The sequence below is a fragment of the Nyctereutes procyonoides genome, unplaced genomic scaffold, assembly GCF_905146905.1.
Source record: "Nyctereutes procyonoides isolate TBG_1078 unplaced genomic scaffold, NYPRO_anot_genome, whole genome shotgun sequence".
Classification (NCBI taxonomy): domain Eukaryota; kingdom Metazoa; phylum Chordata; class Mammalia; order Carnivora; family Canidae; genus Nyctereutes; species Nyctereutes procyonoides.
The window spans coordinates 18,549,059-18,573,503 of NW_026575052.1; positions in this window are offsets into that span (position 1 = coordinate 18,549,059).

Sequence of the window (24,445 nt, forward strand, 5' to 3'; positions counted from 1 at the left end):
GGGATCACAGGTGGTAGTGCCTCAACACGCTAACATCCCCAGTAATTTATGGCTTGCAAAAGAGGGTAAAGCTTATATATCATGGTCAATAAGGTGATGAAATGGGATGGGCAAATAGAATCAGATAATTATATAGAGAATATGTATACAGTATATATATGTATGTGTGTGACTCTAAGGGTTTGAAAGATACTTGACAAAATGTAACAGAGCTTAAATAGAATGGTTTGGGAATGAAGTGGGATGGTATTGAAAGTGATTGTTTAGTGTTTGAGAGACATCAAAATCTAGATGTTTAGTGTTTGAGAGACATCAAAATCTAGAAAGAACATGCCAGTTTAGAAGAGATCCGATTTGAGCTCAGCCCTCATCTTGCTGTGTGAATTTGGACTAGTCACTTTACCTCTCATGTGATCAGCATAGGAATTTTGACTTGCTGTTTTCCAACCTGGGCTTTTTTACCCCTCCTTATGTAACGTAGTGGTTCCTGGCTTCGGAGAGGTCACCATATCGATGCCGAATTTAGTGTGGGGACCCAATCAGCATAGCGCACTACAGTCCAGAACTCCTGGGCTCAAGCGATGGTCCTGCCTCAGCCTCCTGAAGTAGCTGGAAAGATACATGTGCTACCATGCCCAGCTACCTCTCATGTGATGTATGAATCTCCTGTAGTTGCATAAAAACAAATAATGAATGTGAAAGTGATTTTTAAATATATAATTGCCATAGAGTTTAGTTGATAGGTCAATACTTGTTGGGTGTCTGTCTTGAGTTTCAATATATCTAGGCACTCTTTGTACTTGTTCATGATTTTACTAAGGAAACTTTTACTATCTATTATGTATCAAAGTGGTCCCAGGTGCTGGGAAGTTGTGACTGGCAGGCTGTGGACCTACTTTCAAACCTCCTGTAATTTTGGAGCAATGGAAGATAGTAAGTGTCTGAGGACTGAAACAGGCACTAACTAGACTCACAACTTCAAGTCATGCTTCCCTCAAATCCATTCTCCATGCAGGAGCAAGAATGGCCCACTTTCCTCTTAAATATAACATATGATATATTAGATAATACATATGATAAAGCATAATAAAATAAACACTTAAAGCCAACTATGCAACTTAAGGATTAGAGCACTAACCTGGTAACTAGCTGTGTCCCCTACACCACCCTCTTTCTTCTTTCTAGAGGTCATCCCTATCCAAATATCATATTTATAGCTCCCTTTAAAAAATAGTCCTTCAAAAAAATAGTCTTTCATTCCATCTATATCCTCAAATAATATATTCTTAGTTTTGCTTGTTTTGAGTTTTATAAGGAGGACATCTTGCAATACGTAGTCTTCTGAGGTTGCTTTTAAAATTCATCATCTTCCTAAGATGCTCCATGTTGTTGTATAGTTTTTGCTCTTTCATTTTTACCACAATATACCCACTCTGACCTTTAAAAAACTGTCAAATAATATTGCTCTTCAACTAAAATGCTTCAGTGCCCTCCCATTAAATTTAGGGTAAATCCCAAATTCCTTACCTCCATTATAAGGCTCTCCATGATTTCTTCAGGTTATTTACAGTCCTCAGGTGGCCTCTTTTGTTCTTGGGATCTGCTTCTCTGTGCCAGTCTTGGCCTATTGTTACCTGTGAATTTTGGAACATGCAATCTCCTACCTTCTCCTATTCCCTCTTTCCTGTTCCCAGTTGGCCTGTGATTCAGAGGCTCCCTCCCACCTCTCTAGGCTCTGCTCTCCCCACTGTCGCCCTTGTCTTAGGTTCCAACCACACTCATTTCTTTCAAGTTTCTATGTTTTCATCTCAGGGGCTTTACACAAAATGTGTCTTCCACTTGGTATGCTACTATTCCTTATTCTTGATCTTGATAGCTCCTATCTGCTGGGATGACCCTGCCTTCTTATCCATTACCCTCTGCTGATTAGATTAAATAGTCCCATTCAAACCCTTCATCCTGCCCGATTTGTTCCCTTCATTATACTCAACAAAGTGTGAACCTGAATTATATTTGCTTATTTGTATGTTTATTTAGTTACTGTTGATCTTATTTCTGGAAATTCAAGGAGGTCAGGCACTATCCATCTTATTCACCACTGTATACACAGAACCTGGAACAGTGATTGAAAAAAGTAGATTCTCAGTAAATATCTATTGATCAAATATATGCTTGAATACATAAAAGAAATAATGAAAAAAATTATTAATAGATATCTGATCGGAACCAGCATTTGTTTATAAGATCCATTGCTATAGGTAGCGATGGGTCTTAGCCTCTCCCTGTCCTTATCCAAAGAGCTCTGACCTTCCCATATCTCCACTTCCAAATTCCAGATAGCTGCATTTCCATCTGTTGTGTGAGTCCTGTCTCCTATAGAAGCCCATTGTTGTGCCTGTAGTTAAAGTTGGGCTGCAGGGCTTCCTTGATATAAGCTACTAGCTCTTTTTACCTTCCCAGTTTTATGCCTTGAATTGGTTTCCTCTCTCCAAGGTACTGAACCTCCCTATATATTTGTTTCTCCCTCCTTGGAAAAAAGAGGATAGCACATTTATAAGTATATTGAGGGTTAATTTGGCAGAGTTTCTTGCTGGAGCCTGAAATGACATTTTTGCTTTGACCTGTCAAGTCCTTGTGACTTTCCAGAAATGGATTTGGGTAATGACTTGTCATTATGAGTAATTAGCATTTGTGGAAGTCTGAGAAGACATGCCCCCTTTTTTCTTTCTTTTAGCTTTGGAAACTTTACTACCCTTTCGACACTTCTTTTGCGGTTTCTCATTTGGTAAAGGGTGAGATAAAATCATGGAAATAAAAGGTTATCCTATCAGTTCCTATAATTAACCCTTCACCATACCAAAACAAATGAAAATGCTTATATTTCTAGAGGTATCTAGATGTATCTTCCAGGCTAGACCAGATTCCTTTTAAATAGTTTAGGCTTTTTAAAAAGTCAGTTCTATGCCCAATGTGGGGCTTGAACTCATGACCCCAAGATCAAAAATCACATGCTTTACTGACTGAGCCAGCCAGGTGCCCAAAAAACATTCAAGCATAAATTTCATTGTGGTACAAATTTAGCACTTATAAGTTGATATTTAGAAGCAAAGAAGAGAGCCATAGTTCTCATTTCTTTTTCAATATGTTTGGTGATGCTCTGTCATCTGTCATATTCAATGTTTGAGGATGTCTGTGACTGCTTACTGCTCCTAAATTCTTGTTGATTTATAAGATGTTAGAACTAGAATGAATCTTAGATTTCAATTTATCCAGTCTTCTCATTTTGCAAATGAAGAAACCAAGGCCCCTGAAAGATAAAGTGACTTTGTTTTTTAGTATTTAATTCATGGTTTGGAGATTGGGCTAGATGACCTTTAAAGTTTTTTCCAAAAATATGAAATACAAAGCAAAGTATCTGAGACAGTTTTGGCACTTGTAGGGATTCTCTGGGCTCACAATAGCATTGACCTTATTTAGTTCTTTTAAAACAAATTCTGGCATATTCACAAATGGATTGTCTCAGTTTAGACATAATAAGTACCTTATCTGTTCTATTATCAGGGCAGCATTGTGCTGGAGTCTCAGTCACTCATTGTGCCTGGAAACTGAATGGCGAAAAACAAATAAACAGTGCTGCTAAACTGTTTTCCAGAATAGAGAGATATTGACCATAAACACATTCATGGGCTCTCACAAGCATCAGGGAAGCCATCAATGAGGGACACTGTTATTTTCTGTCTTACCAAAGCCACTAAGCTGTAAATCGGAATAAGGAAAGTGTGGGAAATAGCCTGATGTTCCTTTGACTAATCCAAAGTTGTTGCTTGCAAGTTAGAATAACAATATCATAAAATGATCCCATGTATGATGCAGTTGGCTTCCCCCCCCCAAAAAAAAAATCTGCGTGTGGCTTCAGAATTCCCTCCCTTCTGCTCTCCTCCTCTCCTTCCTTTCTTTCCTCCTTGTTGCTTTCCTCTTTCCCTTCCTCCATTCATCCTCCCTTACTTCTGTTCTCCTATCTTCCCTCCCCATCCCTCTTTCCTTCCTCTCTTGCCTCTTTTCTTTCTGCGAATTATTTTGGACTTCCTTCCCCTATTGCCTCCAGGCTACGTTTTTCTGTTTTTTTTTTTTTAAGATTTTATTTATTTATTCATGAGAGACACACACAGAGAGAGGGCAGAGACACAGGCAGAGGGAGAAGCAGGCTTCTCGCAGGAAGCCCAATGTGGACTTGATCCCTGGACCCGAGATCATGCCTTGAGCTAAACTGCTGAGCTACCCAGGTGTCCCAGGTTTTTCTGTTTTAATTAAGAGTACTGATACAGTCTAGAAGTTCTGGATTAATTGCAAGAGAATCTATTGCTATGCAGAAGTAGAAATTCTGGTTCTATTTATCATATCTACAATATTAAAAACTAGGTTTTACTAATATATCATTATGTTTTTACTTACAGTATTAAAAGATCAAAGATGTTTGGATTTCTTACGTTTGATCAGAGCAGTAAGAAATTGATATGGAGTGAAAAAAATTATGGTGCTAGTCCTGAATTTAAGCAACTTGCTCTGTGATGTTCACCAAGAAACTCAATTTCATTGTTTTAGGTTTCATGCTTTTATTTGCTAGATAGGCAAAGGAATGTATCAAGAGTTTAACTTCATTCTTATAATGTGCTTTGTTGCTTTTTTTCAGCTGCTAGATCAACTATGGCTTTATGAAATCTTCTTTCTTAGAGTATTGCAAAAACAGGTGTTTATGCCAGACACTTTAGTAGTGCAGATCTAAGGCCCCCCCCTCCCCCTTTTCCCATGGGAATACAGTGGGAGATATTTGTGTGTGTGTGTGTGTGTGTGTGTGACTAATGTAGAGTTGGACCTATTCCCACATTTTGGTAAATATTTACTGGGTGTTCCTAGGTAAGGTACTATGAGCCAGGAACTTGGGATGCAAAAATGAATAGGAATGGGCTTGACTCTGGGGGCAGACACAGACAGATAAGCACAAGAGTGTAATAGATACTTTAACAGAAGTCCAATGGGTGCAGCTATGATGCAGTGATTTCTGGAGTGCAGTGATCAATGCACTCGTTTCCCATATACCAATGATTTTCAAAAAATGTGGTGCATGAACCCTGGGGAACTTGCTGAACATGTAGATAACTGGTCACAACCTCAGAACTATAGAATTCTCAAAGGTAGAACCTGAGAATATTCAATTTATAGCAAGCTCCCACATAATTTATAAGTGATTCCAATGGAATATACTATTTAAAATACATCTGAAAATAGGATACAAAATCAACATACAGAAGTCAGATGCATTTCCATATCCTAATAGCAAACTCTCAGAAAGAGAAACTAAGGAAACAATCCATTTACAGTTGCATCAAAAAGAATACAATGCTTAAGAATAAATTGAACCAATTTACTGTACTCTGAAAACTATGAGACACTGATGAAAGAAACTGAAGATGACACAAATAAATGGAAAGATATACCTTGCTCATGGATTGGGAGAGTTAATATTGTCAAAATATCCATACTATCCAAAGCAACCTACAGATTCAATGCAATCCCCATCAAAATACCAATGTCATTTTTCAAAGAACTAGAACAAAGAAATCATAACATTTGTATGGGACCACAAAACAAATAGCCAATGCAATCTTGAGAAAGAACAACAAAGCAGGAAGCATTACAGTCCCAGGTTTCAAACTATGCTACAAAGCTATTGTACTCAAAACAGTACGGTACTGCAAAGAAAACAGACATATAGATCAATGGAATAAAATAGAGAATCCAGAAAACACCTACCACATATGGTCAATTAATCACAAAGGAGGTAAGAATGTACAATGAGAAAGTTCTGTTCAATAATTAGTGTTAGGAAAACTGGACATCTGCACGCAAAAGGATGAAACAGGACCACCATCTCACACCAAATATAAAAATAAATTCAAAATGATTGAAGATTTGAATTAAGACCTCAAACTACAAAACTCCTATTAGAAAACATAGGCAGTAAGCTCTATTACTTCGTCTTAGCAACATCTTTTTTTTTTTGGAATAGTCTCCTCAGGCAAGGGCAACAAAAGCAAGAATAAACAAATGTGACTACATCAAACTGGAAAGCTTCTGCACAGGGAAGGAAACCATCAACAAAATGAAAAGGCAACCTACTAAATATAGGAGGAGATATTTGCAAGTCATATATCTGATAAAGTATTAATATCCAGAATATATAAAGAACTTACATGACTTAACATCTAATAAACAAACAACTGATTAAACAATGGGCAGAGGATTTGAATAGACATTTTCTCAAGAAATATATACAGATGGCCAACAGGCACATGAAAATATCCTCAACATCACTCATCTTCAAGGAAATGCAAATCAAAACCACATGAGATGTCACCTCACACTATCAGATTGGCTATTATCAAAAAGACAAAAAAGAAAAAGTGTTGGTGAGGATGTGAAAAAATTAAACCTTGTGCAGTGTTGGTGAAAATGTGAATTGGAGCAGCTCCTGTGGAAAGGAGTATAAAGGTTCCTCGAGAAATTAAAAATAGAGCTACCATATGATCCAGCAATTCCACTTCTGGGTATTTATCTGAAGAAAATTAAAACACCAATTGAAAGAGACATATGCACCCTTATGTTTATTGCAGCATTATTTACAATAGCTAAGATACAGAAGCAGCCCAAATGTCCATTGTTAGATGAATGGATAAAGAAGATGTGGTGTATATATACAATGGATTATCACTCAACCATGAAAAAAGAATGAAATTTTGCCATTTGTGACAATGTGGATGGACCCAGTAGGTGTTATGCTAAGTGAAATAAATCCTACAGAGAAAGAAAAATACCATATGATTTCCCTTATATGTGTAATCTAAAAACAAAACAAACAAAACAAAATGGAAATATGACTCTAAGATTCAGGGAACAAATTATTATAAGAGGAGGGGGTTGGGGGCAGGTGAAATGGGTGAAGGGGATAAAATGGTACAAACTTGCAGTTATAAAAAAGAAAAGCCACGGGGTTGTAACACACAGCATAGAGAATATCTTCAATAATATTGTAATAACCTTAAATGGTGACAGATGGTAGCTAGACCATTTTGTAATGTGTAAACATATCAAATCACTATAATGTATACCTAATACTACTAGTATATTGTATGTCAGTTATACCTTAATTAACTATCTATTTAGATGTATCTAAAAATCCACCCTGTTTTTAGGTCTTAAAGTCCTTTAGGCTTAATAAATCCCAAATTAAGATGCTAATATGGATCCCTGTTAGGAGAGGACATCTTTATGTACATATTTCCCCACACCTGCACCATGCTAAGCATGCCAAGTATATCAGCTGACCCCTGACTTTTTAAAAATTTTATTTATTTATTCATGAGACACACACACACAGAGAGAGAGAGAGAGAGAAAGAGAGAGAGAGAGAAGCAGAGACATAAGCCAAGGGAGAAGCAGGCTCCAGAGAAGGATCCTGAAAGGGAAAGTGAGAGCGAGGTAAGGAAAAACTTAATCTGTTGCACAATTCCAATGACATTTATCAGCTGACACTGGCTACCAATGAGGACAAACTTTACCTTTAACTTTTATATTCTATCACTACCACCATTTGCTATTAGGATATGGTCAAATTATAAAATATATGCATATTTTAAACTTAAAGATGAGACTTAGCATCCTGTCAGATTTGATATTCTGAGTCCATCACCCAGTAGCTATCTAACTTGGGTAACTCTTTAATTTCTCTCAGATTTTGTTAGCTTGTCTATAAAATTGGAAATCCTTTGCCTGCCTTAGAGGATTTGTACAATGAACAAAAGAAATAATACAAACATATCTTAAAACTGTGTTGAGCTATTTCTAAATATCAGCTCCAGGAAAGCAGAGATTTTTGTCCAATATTCACTGCTCTGTCCCCAGCACCTGGGACATTGCCAGCTCATTGCAGGATCTCAAGTAATGGCAGATGAATGACTTCTGGTGACTCATCTGATGAGGTAGATGGATGCTGTAAAGCAAGTATAAACTTTATACTGAGGCAGAACTCCGTTCAGATTACAAATTCTACCACTGATTTCTCTATGACTTTAGGCAAGTAATTAAGCATCCCTGATCCCCAATTCTCCTTCATAACATGGAATTGATAATACCTACCATATAAAGCTAGACAACACATATAAAGTATTTGGTTCAGTGCCTGGCATTTTGTTGATAGTCAGAAGCTGTATTATTACCCAGAAGCTTAAAACTGAAGGTATAAGAAATGCAGAAGGCACAGAATTACATTCTGGAGTCATAAACACTTCTGATAATCTAATGAAAGTATGACACACTTTCCAGGAAAAAATGCAAATACATATTATACATAAAATATTACATATAATTTCAGATTTATCTTGAAGTCATCATGGATCCAAAGTCATTGACTTTTTTTCAAGTCATGATTTTTATAAACATAGTACATGATCATGGTAAAAAATGCAAACATTATGCTAAGTGAAATCGACAGAGAAAGACAAATACCATATGATTTCTCTGAGATGTGGAATCTAAAAAGCCAAACGAAACCAAACAAAAAACCCTGCCCAAGCTCACAGATAAAAAGTACAGATTGATGGTGCCAGAGGTAAAGTGTAGGGGGTGGAATAAACAGATTAAGGGGGTCAAAAGGTAAAAAGAAAAAAATACAAACAAGACAGAAAGGAAAAATTTTGAAGCAACAAAAAAATTAAACTCCCATTGCCTAGAAATGACTAATATTAACACTTGGTGAACATGTTTCCAGACATCTCTACATGAGTATATAGATGGAGCAAGAGAAAGAAATATGTGAGAATACATGCTTTTTAGAAAATAAAAACATTTGCATTTCATTTTGTACAAATTTAATGCAATGCAAAGAAACTGATGCAAAATTGAAGGATTTTCCCAACTTATATTAAACATTTTCTTAATTATCAACACCATTTATTCCCAAAAGATTCTCTATGGCCAAGAAAATATATTATAAAAACTTCATGAGTTAACCCTGTTAATTCTATGGTTAGAAATGATTTTTGGTCTTTACTGTGATAGATGAACTAATTACGCTTATATTTTTGTCTGCTTCCTCCCTCACAGCACAATTTTTATTGGCTATATTATTTTTAGTTTATTAGGTATTATACGTTTACATTCTATACTGAAACTACATCCCCTAAATCACTTAATGTTTATTCTATCCTTACCAGAAGTGTTTTATAAAAGTATTTATCCGGTTTCATTGAAAGTCAGTTTGGGATGGGAGTGTCAGGATATAGACACTAATGTTATTTTCAAGTGGTGCAAGGGATGCAGAAAATTCACAGGCCAATGCACAGGAGATTAGGATGTAACTTGACCAAATTATTTGAGGGATACAGGCAAAGGGCTGGAGCACACGCCTACTGGTTGACCACAGCTATGGTAAGTTGGGTCCTGGGAGAAGCCATTGGCTGCCAAATTCCCTGGAGAGGACAATCTGTTAGACCCTATCCCCAACATCCTCCCCCAAGCCCCTTGGAAGAGGCTATCCTTCAAGGCTACCTGAGTGGGACCCCTGTGGTATCATATCTAGTCTAATCTCAAACCTATTACTGGTCTGATGCTTGCCATTCTTTTAATGGTGATATCTCCTCTTTTATACAAATGCCAATAAAATATTTATTTTGCATCTTTGAAAGCCAATAAAATATTTAAAATGAGAAAGAGGAAAAATTCTATAGTGCACAATAAAGGAAACCTAAGAATGGGGGTTACAAACAGTAAAGAAGCTTTTCTTTTTATTTAAAAATTTTTATAAATCTCCCCACATGTTGGGGCCTTATTTTTGCATGCTGATGAACCACACAAATGAAGCTAATAGAATTAAAATCAGCTTGCCCACCCATAGTAGAAGCAGGTTCTTAGAAGTCACAATTTAAGGTACCCCCCAAAAAGTTGGAAATAAAACAAATTGAAACAATGAAGCACCCTGAAAAAAATATTTAAAATGAAGTAGTGAACATGCCTAACCCAGCCTTTGCCACATACATGCTGAATTAATGTTTACTCAAAATGCAAACTGAAGTAACAACTTAGTGTTTTATCCTGTGTTCAGTCAGCCAACCCTTGTGGATTAAGGCTTGTTGTCAGCTCCTTCTCCGTATATACAGGGGAAAGGATCTGGAGTGTGAAGTGAGGTAAGAGGGACCAGTGGGGAGAGGAGGAAACCAGAAAGGTAGACTGAGGTCATAGATGATGCAGCTCGTGCTCTGCATTAGAGGGGAGCTGTTTATCATCAACAAGAAGGGAGAAATAGACGTTGTACACTGAGGTATTTTTGTCGTGCAGCTGCATAAGCAGGCAGCTCATTTTGCATGATTTATAAGAACCTTTCTGGTTTGTTCTTTTTAACCTAGCTGACTGCAAGAAAGAGCTCCATGCCCAGGGGAATCGTTAATTGAGATATCCCTCAAAATAGGAATGTGTCTATGAAAACACAGCTCTGAAGAGGTCTTTTAGAGATCATCTCATCCAAGGATCTCAGTCCAGGCTGCACGTGGGAATTTCCTGAGGTGTTTTTAACAACACCAGTGCCTGGGCTCTGCCTCTAGGGAATTAAAAGTTATTAGTTTACATGTGGAAGGGGCCAAAAGCTCCCCCAGGTAATTCTAATGTGCAGCCAGAGTTGAGAACTTCTGAACAATGTCAATCTTCTCATGGTACAGATGGGGAAAGTAAAGCTCAGAGGGAAGGAACCTGCCCAGTGTCATGATTATATGGGTTCTCCAGTTGGGATATCCTGATTCTCATGTCAGAGTTCTCTGGAATGTGGGCATGCCCTATTATAAGCAGACCTTTGGAAATAGTAAGTGATCTCTTTGCTCTTTTGCACAAAGCTCAGAAGTCCTCTCAGCTATTGCTACCAGATAACTGTTCTCCAGTCCTACAAGGGATAGTTCAATGAAATTAATTCTCATCTAGAATCCTACTGAGAGTTTACCAAGAAATGACCAGAGGATGTCACAGTTTGAAAAAAAAATATTGTAGCCACCTTAAGTTTCATTTAAGGCAGAGACTTTGCTTAACCCAAAACCAAAGTCTTGTTTTGTCTGGCCTTTACTTGGAGTATGATGGGCAGCTGTGGAACGGAGGGAAACTAGTTTCTACACCCTAACATGATGTGCTTTTAAAATCAAATGTTGAAAACTATGTGACTTAACACAGTTCCTTTTTCACCTTGGATGTCAGGAAACTCAAAGTAATATTTTATATATATATTGTAGTCTAGCAAAAATATTTTTTGTTTGGTCCCTTTCAATGTTTATCAATGTCTTATCTTATCATTTGAGTCTTGTGTTTACAGGATATGTACCTTTTGCTATAAGCTAACTCATGTCTTTTGGAAAATAGGGGAATAAATAATAAATAGCTCATAAGGAGTTTGACCCAGCCATGATCTGAATGCCATCAAGCCCCACACAGCATCATAGCACCTGCATAAATGACAGTGCCTTTCCTCAGAGCTCCTTGCTTGTTTGCTTGCTTGCTGTGATGTTACTGTTTGAGGTATTCATTCTCTTATTGTTCCTTGGACAGATACAGAGGGCTAAGCAAAGCTATTCCTTCCACCAACGAGTTTAAATTCTAGGCGCTACAGTCAAACTTTTCAAAGGTGATTTTCCTTAACTTACTTGCATCTCAAATGCCTTCAAAGCAAGTGACGGGTGAAAATTGGGTTGTAGGGTAGGAGGTTGAGGGGGAAGGAACATAAATACATAGAGGTACTGGGGAGAGCCTGCTCTTGAAGCTCCAAACACTGGTGCTGAGCCCTCTACCTTAGTCACCTGTTTATGAGGAAGCCATTGTCCCCTAAAATGACATTCCCTGACAGCTTTTTTTTTTTTTGGAAGTTTTTATGCTGATTAAATCAAAGTCAGCTCCTCTACACATTCTACAGCACTCCCTCCCTATGGATTTAAGAGCAAGGGGCATAGGCCATTTTATATTTATAGTGAAGTCTTGTGAGCAAGCCCAGCCTGAAAGAGAGTCCAGACCAGAGCATCTTTTTTTTCTTTTTCTTTTTCTTTTTTTTTGCAGTATCATCATGGCTGGTGATAAAAGATAAGAAGTGATAGAGCAAGAGCAAGCTCTACACTTAAAATTAACACTCAAAGCAGTTGCTGGCTGGTCTTTACCCTCCTGGTTCTATTTATCTTGGATGGCTATTGATACCAGGCTACAGAAATGTCTGTCATCTGGGAGGTGAAGTTGTCAGTCCAGGTAGCAGCAGGGGAGAAAATAAGACCTGTTGGATAGGTGTTCTTTTGTATATTGGCTTGGTTCTGTAGTGAGACACTCTCTCTGTATTTGTCCCAGGACATTAAGTGGCCAATTCATCTTTAATGAAGTGGGAGCTTTGCCAAGAGCAACTAATGTGACTCCTCTGTCTTCTCTCACAATCCTAGGAACATGAAGGTAGGTACTGTTGCATCAATCTCTCTTCCAGTCTGGGGGACAACAAATTTTTGGTGAGGAAATTACACCCCATTCTCCTTCCTCCTTCCTCATTGTCCATCTCTGTAAAGGGCCCTATAAGTAATTGAAGAATTACTCTCTATGGATGGATGATAAGGATTGTGCTGTTATCTAAAGCCATACTATGCTCTTCTGAAACTTCATTAAAAGCAATTTTTGTATAACTTAGATGGTCTATTCTTGGGAATAATGAGAACATAAATTTGGGAATCATATTGATCGAGACTCAGATCTGTGTCCCAGTCCCCAAACACACTCTCCTGACTAAATGTGTGGCCTTGGATAAGTGATTTCTCTTTGAGGCTACTTGCTCATGTATAAAATGAAGATAATCATAGCATCTATCTCATGGGGATGTTGTATGGAGATATATATTAAGTGGAACACACATGTACAGACCTTAGCAAAGTGCCTGGCACATAGCAAGTGCTCAAAAAAGAATAGGGGTTGCTACCTAATATGGAGGGTAACAACATCCAAAGACTTATGCAGGGAAGCTCCTGAGAATCAAAGTCATATATTTGGGCAAACCATTTTCTAGGAGATTTTACAAGCTCGGTTCTCATATCTCCAAGTTTGGTAGAATTGCAGCTCTGAAAATTCACATCTGATTTGCTATGTCCATGCAGCTCAGCAAAAGACATAACATGCAGCCTTAAATAGATCTAGAGAAAACTGGGAGTGTATTAAAATTGGCCACAAAAACAAGCAAAAATCAAGCTCTGTAATTAATGTTCAGCCATCCATAGACTGTGAAGTTTAACAAGATGGTCTAAAGGTCAGGAGTGGGACTTACTCAGCTAGACCCAGAGAGAAAGAGCAAGAGAAAGGAAACACATGGCCGTGCGGCCTCTGCTTCTAAGTTCTTTAACTTGGGACCTTGTGTTGGGGAATTAGAGGAATTCCAATTAAGCCCTTTCGTTTTGATTTCTCATTAGATCCTTAGAATATCTGCAGAAAATTAAATCGAACTAGAGACCTCCAGCCGGGAGATTTATCCGATTTAATGTTTTGAAAGAGACTTATTATCTTGTCAGGAATAATTCGAAAATCCAAATAAGAGCAATTGAATCAGCAGAATTTAGGCCTCAAGATAACAATCATTCTGTACAACCAACCATAGCATTTAAACAGCTGAAGTGGCATTTCCAAAGCTGCCGCCCCTGGCAGTTTTGTCCTTCCAACAGCTCAGCCCCTCGTAACTATACGCTCTGCCTTCCTCACCAGCACTTACCAGGTTTTAAAGACCACAATAAAAGACCTCAGCAATAGCATTCAAACTGAGCCTATATCTGAGTTCTTCATTCTTGCTTTACTTGTCTTCACTCAATGTCATGTTCTAATTGCTGTGCAGACAGGCAATGTGCAGAAAGCCTGATGGCCTTTCAAAATGCTTGTCCTTTTCTGCTGGGTGTCTTGGCAGGCTGTGTTCTCCATGTGAAATAACAGCTGGCCACATCCCTCATCCTCTCCTGGGACAGGGGCTCACCGCTAGAAACAATTAAATGAGTTTCAAAATATGACTGGGCTTGTTTGGTTTTTTGTTTGTTTACAACCTTCCAGCTAGAGACAGCAACTACACTGCAAGATCTGAGCATGCTATTTCATTAATAAGCAGACCATTAGGGTAAAGTCAGGAAGTGTGCTCTGTCGTGGCTTTCCTCAGAATTCCTGACAGGACCATGTGCATGCTAGGATTTATCCCAACGACCTAGGTCTCAATACTGAAGGATGAAGTCCCTCTAAGTATTGTCAGCTGCCTTTGATGCTACCAGACCCCACAGGTCTCTAGACTTCTCTGCTGAGGGCAGATTAGACAGTGTGGAGGGAGTAGGAGATAGGTAACAAACTAAATTTGCCAAATAATGGTTTCTCCAACTTGAGTTATCTAGAGTTGCTTTTAGTTTAGAACAGTCTCTGTTGGCTAAATATTTGAGCAATTCAAAGCCATTTCTTCTTTCTTTTTTTCTCCTTCCCTACTTCTGGGTATGGAGAAAGCTTTGAGTCCTTCTGGCATGAAGCTTATGACACCTAGTCTACAAGCTGTCCTCTTTCTCTGATCTTTGCTATAGGGTGGCTGAGCTGGTCTGATAGCTGAACTGGTGTTTGCTTAAGTACCACTGTCATTGCCTCTGGTCATTGAGGTCCCACACCTAACAACTTTCTTTTCCTGACTGAGGCCTTTGCTACCTCAATAATCTTCTCTGTACCTTTTGTCTCCTTCACAGGAATATGTATGAACTTCTGTGTCCCCTGCAGCCCATGTACAAGCTTGAGCGAGACTGTTATATCTGACCCTTCGAACAAGATGCTGTATCTTCCTGTACCACATTGGGTGTGGCCATATACATGTAGTTTTTCTCCAGCCAATGCCTACTGAAGTATGCCCATGATGGTATTGCCCCCCCCCTTGCCTATCAGGTTTTTCTACAACTCTAGCAAAGCTTCCACCCAATAAGGAAAATAGTGGGTGCATGTGTCTAACATCTTCTCTGTATCTTTACCCACACTTCACCATGGTGGAAAGGGTATTTTATCTCACATTTTCTCTTTGGAAAGAACTTACCCTATTTCCCATGGTACTGAGTCTCATGGCTCAGACTTAATAATAGAAGAGGGAGCATTCTTGCTATACCATGAAAAAAACTATGATCTGAACTTATCAGGCATAATTCTTGATGTGAGTGTCCATGATGAATAGGGACAATGGATCATCAAGGACAAAAGATACACTGTTGCAATGTCCCCCAAAATATCCTCACTATATTTACAATTCACCTTTCGTTGTAGGGGAAGCGGATCCCAAGGTGGAGCTTTTGTTATTGAGCAGAGCTTGAGAGAAAGCATGCTCCCAGAAGTTGAGAGAGTGAATCTCACTGCCCTGCCCAAAGAAGGAAAGACAGGAACACACAAAATATGGGTAGTGTCTGGTAGAAAGGGTCTAGCATGGTTGGGAAACTATGGGAATGGCTATTCTGGAGAATAAGGGATAGATCGGCTCTCTAGTAGCTGGAGAGGACTTTGGGGATAGATCAGAGATATTTAAAGGAAACATTTATGAAGTTTGGCTACGTGGTATGAAATCTAACCTCCTTTCCTCTCACCTCAACCTCTTGGAAATATAACATTATTTTACAGAGATCTGATTCTGGAATGTGTGACAGCTGAGCCCTGTTTAAAAGTGGGCATGGAGTGAGAACTGGGGCTGCCCCATTTCTATCCTGCATTCTGCACCCACATGGATTCAGGAAATCAGTGATGTCTACAAACATCTCTTCTGTCCCTTAGTCATTCCTCTTCCTTCTTGTGGAGAGTTTGTCCATACTTTTTGTTGAGCTGTTTTTATTTGTCACCCTTATTTCAGACAATGAGCTTAAAAACTTTTTAAATTTCTAGAATGCAAACTGGTGCAGCAACTCTGGAAAATAGTATGGCAGTTCCTCAAAAAGTTAAAAATAGTACTGCCTTTGATCCAGGAATTGCACTAGTAGGTATTTATGCAAAGGACACAAAAATACTGATTCAAAGGGATACATGCACCCAGATTATCAACAAAAAACAAATTATGGAAAGATCCCAAATGTCCATCGGTTGATGAATGGATAAAGAAGTTGTGGTGGGGATCCCTGGGTGGCTCAGCGGTTTAGTGCCCGCCTTTGGTCCGGGGCGTGATCCTGGAACACCGGGATTGAGCCCCATATCGGGCTTCCTGCATGGAGCCTGCTTCTCCCTCTGCCTGTGTCTCTGCCTCTCTCTCTCTCTCTCTCTGTGTCTCTCATGAATAAATAAATAAAATCTTTTAAAAAAAATAAGTTGTGGTATATATATATATATAGATGGCTGAGTAATACTCTATTGTATATATTACTCAACCATCAAAAAGAATGAAATCTTGCCATTTGGAATCATGTGGATAGAGCTAGAGTGTATTATGCTAAGCAAAATACATCAGTCAGAGAAAGACAAATACCATATGATTTCACTCATATGTGGAATTTAAGACATGAAACAGATAAACATAGGGGTGAAAAAGAGAGAGGCAAACCATAAAACAGACTCTCAATTATAGAGACCAAACAGGGTTGCCAGAGGGGAAGTAGGCAGAGGTGGGGGGAGTATGGGTTAATTGGATGATGAGTATTAAGGGGACACTTGTGATGAGCACTGGGGGTTTTATGTAAATGATGAATCACTAAATTCTACTCCTGAAACTAGTATTACACTATATGTTAACTAATTGGAATTTAAATAAAAACTCAAAACTACCAAATAATAAATTAAATAAATAAATAGAAGTTCTACAGGTCGAAAAAAAATTTTAATTTCTTTCTCTTTACTAATAAGTCAGTCAGTTTACAAATATGTATTGAGTACCCATTTTATAGCAGGTAAAGTTCTAGGTATTTGTGAGAGAATGATGAACATAACAGGCACATGGCTCACCATACAGTTTTGTGAGGAAGACAAATATCAAATAAAGGAATATTAGATAATTTTGTGGATAATCCCATGTGTGTGAAGTGCTGCAGCAGAGGTGTGGGTGGGTACCCCAAGAGAGGGTAATTAGGAGACTCAGCATCCTCCCAGGGGCCAGGAGCAACTCCTCAGAGGAAGGGATATTTGGCTGAGTTGTCCTGAAGGATGAACAGACATGAGCTAGAGAAAAATAGGAGGAAGAAAATTTAGGAAAAAGGACCAATATAACTTCAAAATTGTGGAGGTAACATCTTCTAGGACTGAGGGTGGCCAATATGGGCTGATCATAGGGAGTGGGAGAGGCAGTGTAAGAAACAAGATTATAGACAGTGCCATGGCCTGTTTTGATGGGGACAATGTGGCTTGAAACTAAGTGCATGACAGTTAGAAAGTCTGATTGCCTTGCATCCCAAATGGGTGACTTAAGGATTTACTTAGCCTCTCTAAGATTGTGAAACTAAGATAATGTATCTGGGCCATAGACTTATTTTGGGGGTTAAATGAGATAATTCACAAAAATCACTTAGCACAGTGCCTGGCACATAGTAAACACATGATAAACACTATGTATGGCCATAGACCACAATGAGAAATTTGTATTATATTTTGCAAGCAATGGGAAACCATCAATGGGTTTTAAAAAGGATTTCATGATCTGTCTTGTGCTTTTAAAAGCATTGTTATGACAGCAGAAAGGAAAAGGGGCTGGAGGGGAAGGTGAACTATGAGGGGGCAATGAGAAGATTGTGGCAGCCATTGGGGAGTTGGCTGGCTCAGTATCCAATTCAGCTTCCCTCAAACACACTTTCTATACTGCAGAAGCTGCAGAAGACCAGGTTATAGCTCAGGTTGCAGAGCAGATAAGATTCCGTCATTTACATACATCTCAGAGATTGAGAAGGTGCTCTCAGATGGCAAGTTTGGCTGTGGCCATTAGCTTTCTCTGAAGCAGCAGTCCAGGGTCAGACATAGCAAAATAGTGACAAGAGGCAGCTTCACTGACTTTATGATACTTGGGTCACATCTAAGATCAATAGTGTCAGTGATGGCTCCTTGATTTTCCACCTTCCTGATGGGCTTATTCTGTTGTATTGTTATGGAGGTTATTTCTGGAAGCCTATATGAGTCTTCCAATCTATCTAGAATTGTTCAAGCTTCTTGTTTTCTACATTAAATCCCTTTATCTTAAAAGCTAAAGCAATTTTTATTTCCTGCAACCAACCCCCAATCGATATAGAGATTATAGGTATTGGTATAAAGATTATTGCAATGCTTCAGACAAGCTATGATGGCTAAAGTAGCATATAGTCATGGGGGAATGCATAGAAGGGGATATATTTGAGAGATATTTAAGAGATTGAACTAATAGGATTCATTTCATTGATTGAAATGCAGTTGGAGAGGACTAACAACTGACTCATAAATTATTGACTTGAGAAATTATGTGGATGGTTGTGCCGCATCTTAAGATTATCAAGGGGGATCCCTGGGTGGCGCAGCGGTTTGGCGCCTGCCTTTGGCCCAGGGCGCGATCCTGGAGACCCGGGATCGAGTCCCACGTCGGGCTCCCGGTGCATGGAGCCTGCTTCTCCCTCTGCCTATGTCTCTGCCTTGTCTCTGCCTCTCTCTCTCTCTCTGTATGACTATCATAAATAAATAATTAAAAAAATTTAAGGTTATCAAGGTTACAATGGAAGAGTTTGGGTAGAAAAACTGTGCATTTAATTCTGGAAATATTCTGTTTAAGGCGTTTTTAAGTATTTGCATGGAGATGTGGCAAAGTCTGTTGAGTATATAAGTCTGCAGTTCAGAGGAACAACCTAGGCTTGATATTTGGACATGTATTGTATGGAGATGGTGATTAAAACCTTGGAACTACACATTGCTTAGGGAACATGCAAAGTGGAAAAAAAAAGTTCCAGACAGATTTGTGAGAGATACTATCATTTAATGGATGTTGAAAGGAAGAGGAACTGGAAAAGGAACAAAAGGAATAGCAAGATAGACAGAAGCAATACAAAGAGAGAGAAAAAGAACAAGGGAAAGAAATCAAGCAGGATAGAAACTGAAAGGTGTCCATTAGATTTAGCAACAGGAGGTCAGAAGGAAAGTGGCAGGGGGAAGAAACCAGATTGGAGTAAGTTGCAAAAAGAGTAGGAGGTGAGGGAATGGAGGAGATAAGTGTAAACAGCTCCATGGGGTAGCATTCACCAGCTCATATGCCAGAAAAGCTCAAAATAACAATTACAGTGACAGGCACATCCTTAAAGGGCTTTCTTCTGGCCATATCTAGAGTCCTCCAAAATCTCTAATATTTCCATAATGTGGACTCTTTATCTTCTACACATGAGGGAGAAATGTAGCTATGAAAAAAACATTTTAAAAGTCCAACAACTTAATGCTGAAGTTTATATGAAAGGGAAAGAGGGAGACAGTATCTGGAAAGGTTGAGGGAAGTTTTATTTTTTAAGATAAGAGAGGCTTAAGCTTGTTTCAATCCTGATGGAAAGAAGCCAAGAAAAAGAAAAAGGAATATTGATTGTGCAAAGTTCCTAGGAAGAGAAAACAGCAAGGGGTCCAGAACACAGGAGGAGGCATCAGTCTTGAATAGGAGCAGGGATCACTCAGTTCCAGTAGGAGGAAAGGAGAAAAAAAATGTTGATGGTTATCTTTGGTCACGTACCTTAGAAGCAGAGCCTGACTTGGGAGTTCCTGTACAAGTGATTCACTGAGGGAGTTTCCTCCAGAAAAATGGGGAAGGGAGTATGGGAAGCAGGATTTTGCAGGGCAAAAGCTAGGCAGAAGTATGGTTTCAGAAATCCAGCCTCAGCTCGATCCCTCAGGGAGCTCTGGCATGTGTACTGTTGTTCCACTGAATTTATCTTTGAGGCAAGAAGGCTGCATCACTCTGTCATTAGCCATCGGCTACCCTCTTGGAAGTGGAGTGTGGTGCAAAACCTCCCAGGTATCTCTGGGTGAGGCTGCTTCCATAATCCAAGGGCAACCTTCCAGAGAGGGGTACAGGCACAAGTCATTAGCTACCAACTTCCACAGCAACTGGGGAATGGATGCACCTACCTGTAAAGGAGATCTCGGTGGGGTCCAAGGACAGATGCTATAGTGCTAGTGCAGGAACATTTGCATATTTGGTTTTGAGGATAAATAGTAAGTGAAGAGGCAAAGGAGTATGAGGTTAAGATAAAAAATGGTTGAAAATAATAGAAATATGAACTGACCAGGAAAACATAGTAGGCTTCTTGGACAGTTGAGGTTGGTGATCATGAGTCTCTAGTGGTTACCAATGACCCATTTGTGTAATTTTGTTCCTAGGCGCCTAGCGATCCAAATGCACCATAGAGAAAGCAGTAGTCAAATTCACTGGGGGCTAGAGGCAAGGTGTGCTTTGAAAGGACAGAAAGGGGGGGGAGGGGCAAGATTGCGGAAGAGCAGGGTCCCCACATCACCTGTCCCCACCAAATTACCTAGATGACCTTCAAACCATCCTGAAAATTTACGAATTCGGCCTGAGATGTAAAGAGAGACCAGCTGGAACGCTACAGTGAGAAGAGTCCGCGCTTCTATCAAGGTAGGAAGACGGGGGAAAAGAAATAAAGACACAAAAGGCCTCCGAGGGGGAGGGGCCCCGCGAGGAGCCGGGCTGAGGCCGGGGCGAGTGTCCCCAGGACAGGAGAGCCCCGTCCCGGAGGAGCAGGAGCTGCACCAACCTTCCCGGGCGGGCGGAAAGGGGCTCGCAGGGAGGTGGAGCAGGACCCAGGAGGGCGGGGATGCCCTCGGGCTCCCGGGGACACTAACAGACACCTGCGCCCCGGGAGAGTGCGCCGAGCTCCCTAAGGGCTGCAGCGCGCACGGCGGGACCGACCGGAGCAGCTCGGAGGGGCTCGGGCGGCGGCTCCAGGGAGGGGGCTGCGGGGCGGGAGCGCGAATCCACCAGCGCAGGCCCCGGGGCACAGGGCGCCGGGACACAGCCCAGGATCCGGCCTCCCCCGGGACAGGCAGAGGCCGGGAGGGCCCAGGACAGCGAGGACGCTCCTGCCCCGAGCTGAGCAGATCAGCGGCCTCGCCCCGGAGCCTCCAGCCCCTGCAGACGGAGAGCCGAGAGCCCCGAGCCCGTAGTTCCTGCGGAGGCTGAATCCAGGCTTCCAGAGTTGCCATAGCAACTGCGGCTGATCCTCCTGGGGCCCCCGCTGAGCCCGGCAGCAGCAACCCCCGCTGAGCCCGGCAGCAGGCAGGGGCAGAGCAGCTCCCCCAAGTGCTAACACCTGAAAATCAGCACAGCAGGCCCCTCCCCCAGAAGACCAGCTGGACGGACCAGTGATACTCCCCCGTGTTCCAATACAGCTTGTTTTTGGCCACTCTGCACTGAGCAAAATGACTAGAAGGAAAACCTCACTTCAAAAGAAAGAATCAGAAACAGCCCTCTTTCCCACAGAGTTACAAAATCTGGATTACACTTCAATGTCAGAAAGCCAATTCAGAAGCACCATTATACAGCTACTGGTGGCTCTAGAAAAAAGCATTAAGGACTCACGAGACTTCATGACTGCAGAATTTAGATCCAATCAGGCAGAAATTAAAAATCAATTGAATGAGATGCAATCCAAACTTGAAGTCCTAACGACGAGGGTTAACGAAGTGGAAGAACGAGTGAGTGACATAGAAGACAAGTTAATGGCAAAGAGGGAAACTGAGGAAAAAAGAGACAATCAATTAAGGGACCATGAAGACAGATTAAGGCAAATAAATGACAGTCTGAGGAAGAAAAACCTACGTTTAATTGGGGTTCCCGAGGGCGCCGAAAGGGACAGAGGGCCAGAATATGTATTTGAACAAATCCTAGCTGAAAACTTTCCCAATCTGGGAAGGGAAACAGGCATTCAGATCCAGGAAATAGAGAGATCCCCCCCTAAAATCAATAAAAACCGTTCAACACCTCGACATCTAATAGTGAAGCTTGCAAATTCCAAAGATAAAGAGAAGATCCTTAAAGCAGCAAGAGACAAGAAGTCCCTGACTTTCATGGGGAGGAATATTAGGGTAACAGCAGACCTCTCCACAGAGACGTGGCAGGCCAGAAAGGGCTGGCAGGATATATTCAGGGTCCTAAATGAGAAGAACATGCAACCAAGAATACTTTATCCAGCAAGGCTCTCATTCAAAATGGAAGGAGAGATAAAGAGCTTCCAAGACAGGCAGGAACTGAAAGAATATGTGACCTCCAAACCAGCTCTGCAAGAAATTTTAAGGGGGACTCTTAAAACTCCCCTTTAAGAAGAAGTTCAGTGGAACAATCCACAAAAACAAGGACTAAATAGATATCATGATGACACTAAACTCATATATGTCAATAGTAACTCTGAACGTAAATGGGCTTAATGACCCCATCAAAAGGCGCAGAGTTTCAGACTGGATAAAAAAACAGGACCCATCTATTTGCTGTCTACAAGAGACTCATTTTAGACAGAAGGACACCTACAACCTGAAAATAAAAGGTTGGAGAACCATTTACCATTCAAATGGTTCTCAAAATATACCCTAAAAACTACAGAACACTTCTGAAAGAAATTGAGGAAGACACAAAGAGATGGAAAAATATTGCATGCTCATGGATTGGCAGAATTAATATTGTGAAAATGTCAATGTTACCCAGGGCAATCTACACGTATAATGCAATCCCTATCAAAATACCATGGACTTTCTTCAGAGACTTAGAACAAATTATTTTAAGATTTGTGTGGAATCAGAAAAGACCCCAAACAGCCAGGGGAATTTTAAAAAAAGAAAACCATATCTGGGGGCATCACAATGCCAGATTTCAGGTTATACCTCAAAGCTGTGTTCATCAAGACAGTGTGGTACTGGCACAAAAACAGACATATAGATCAATGGAACAGAACAGAGAACCCAGAAGTGGACCCTGAACTTTATGCTCAACTAATATACGATAAAGGAGGAAAGACGATCCACTGGAAGAAAGACACTCTCTTCAATAAATGGTGCTGGGAAAATTGGACATCCACATGCAGAAGAATGAAACTGGACCGCTCTCTTGCACCATACACAAAGATAAACTCAAAATAGATGAAAGATCTAAATGTGAGACAAGATTCCATCAAAATCCCAGAGGAGAACTCAGGCAACACCCTTTTTGAACTTGGCCACAGTAACCGGAGAAGGACAAACAGTGTATGTTCTCATTCATTTGGGGAATGTGAATAATAGTGAAAGGGAATAATATCAGAAAGGGAGACAGAACATAAAGACTCCTAACTCTGGGAAATGAACTAGGGGTGGTGGAGGGGGAGGAGGGTGGGGGGTGGGGGTGAATGGGTGACGGGCACTGAGGGGTACACTTGACGGGATGAGCACTGGGTGTTATTCTGTATGTTGGTAAATTGAACACCAATGAAAGGACAGAAAGGAAGGGAAATATAGGCACTAGTTATGATCCTTAGGATCTAGCTGTCATAAGGAGAAGAGGAGACTGATGGAGATGGAGAAAGAAGATAAGATTCAATGGTTAGAGGTTTCCATGAGGTTGGATAATAGGTCTGGTGAGGGATTGTTCAGTGAACCAACTTGAATGATAGAATTTCATAGACAGAGAACTTTGTAAACCTTTGATCTGACAGGGTGGACTACGAGAAAAGGATGACTGATTTGAGCCAAATATGAGAGCAATCAATTAACAAGGCTGAAAATGACTGAGAAATAGGGGGAGTGGCAAACTGATGCAGAGAGTGTTGCAACTGGAAGGCACATGCCTCAAAAGTGAAGACTGTACAATAAGACTTTCTTTAAAGACTTTGGGGGATTCCTAAATCTTGTAGCAGAATTTAGTCACCAAGGCAACCTCCACCATCTAGCTCAGTCTTTATCTTTCCTGACTTACAACCCTCTTATATACCAGACTTCTTAAATATGCTGTGGTCATCTGGGTTTCCATTTCTACTGTTTTCTACAAGTTCTCAAACTCTGTTGTGTTTTTCGCCCTTGAAGTATGGGAGACTATTTTCTATTTCAGAAGGGGGAGCTATATGCCTGGTGGTCTAAGGTGGACCTTTCAGCTTCAGTAGAATCTATTGTCTTCAGGGTCACTACCAAAGTAGCATTGCTTTAGGGCACTGTCAGAGAGAAGAAGACCACTTTTCTCAGGGGGATAATTTGATGTAAACACTATACATTCAGGGGCTTTGGGACAGGTAACATTCTCTCTTCTCTTCACCTTGGGGAAGAGGCAGAATGCTCAGTAACTTGCCCTGATTTGATCTCCATCTTGGAGTTTCTGGCTCTTCAAGTGTGCTTCCTTCTCTGTAAAATGATGCCAAATGCACTACTTTCTTAACAAGTTTTTGGTAAGGAATTGATGCATTAC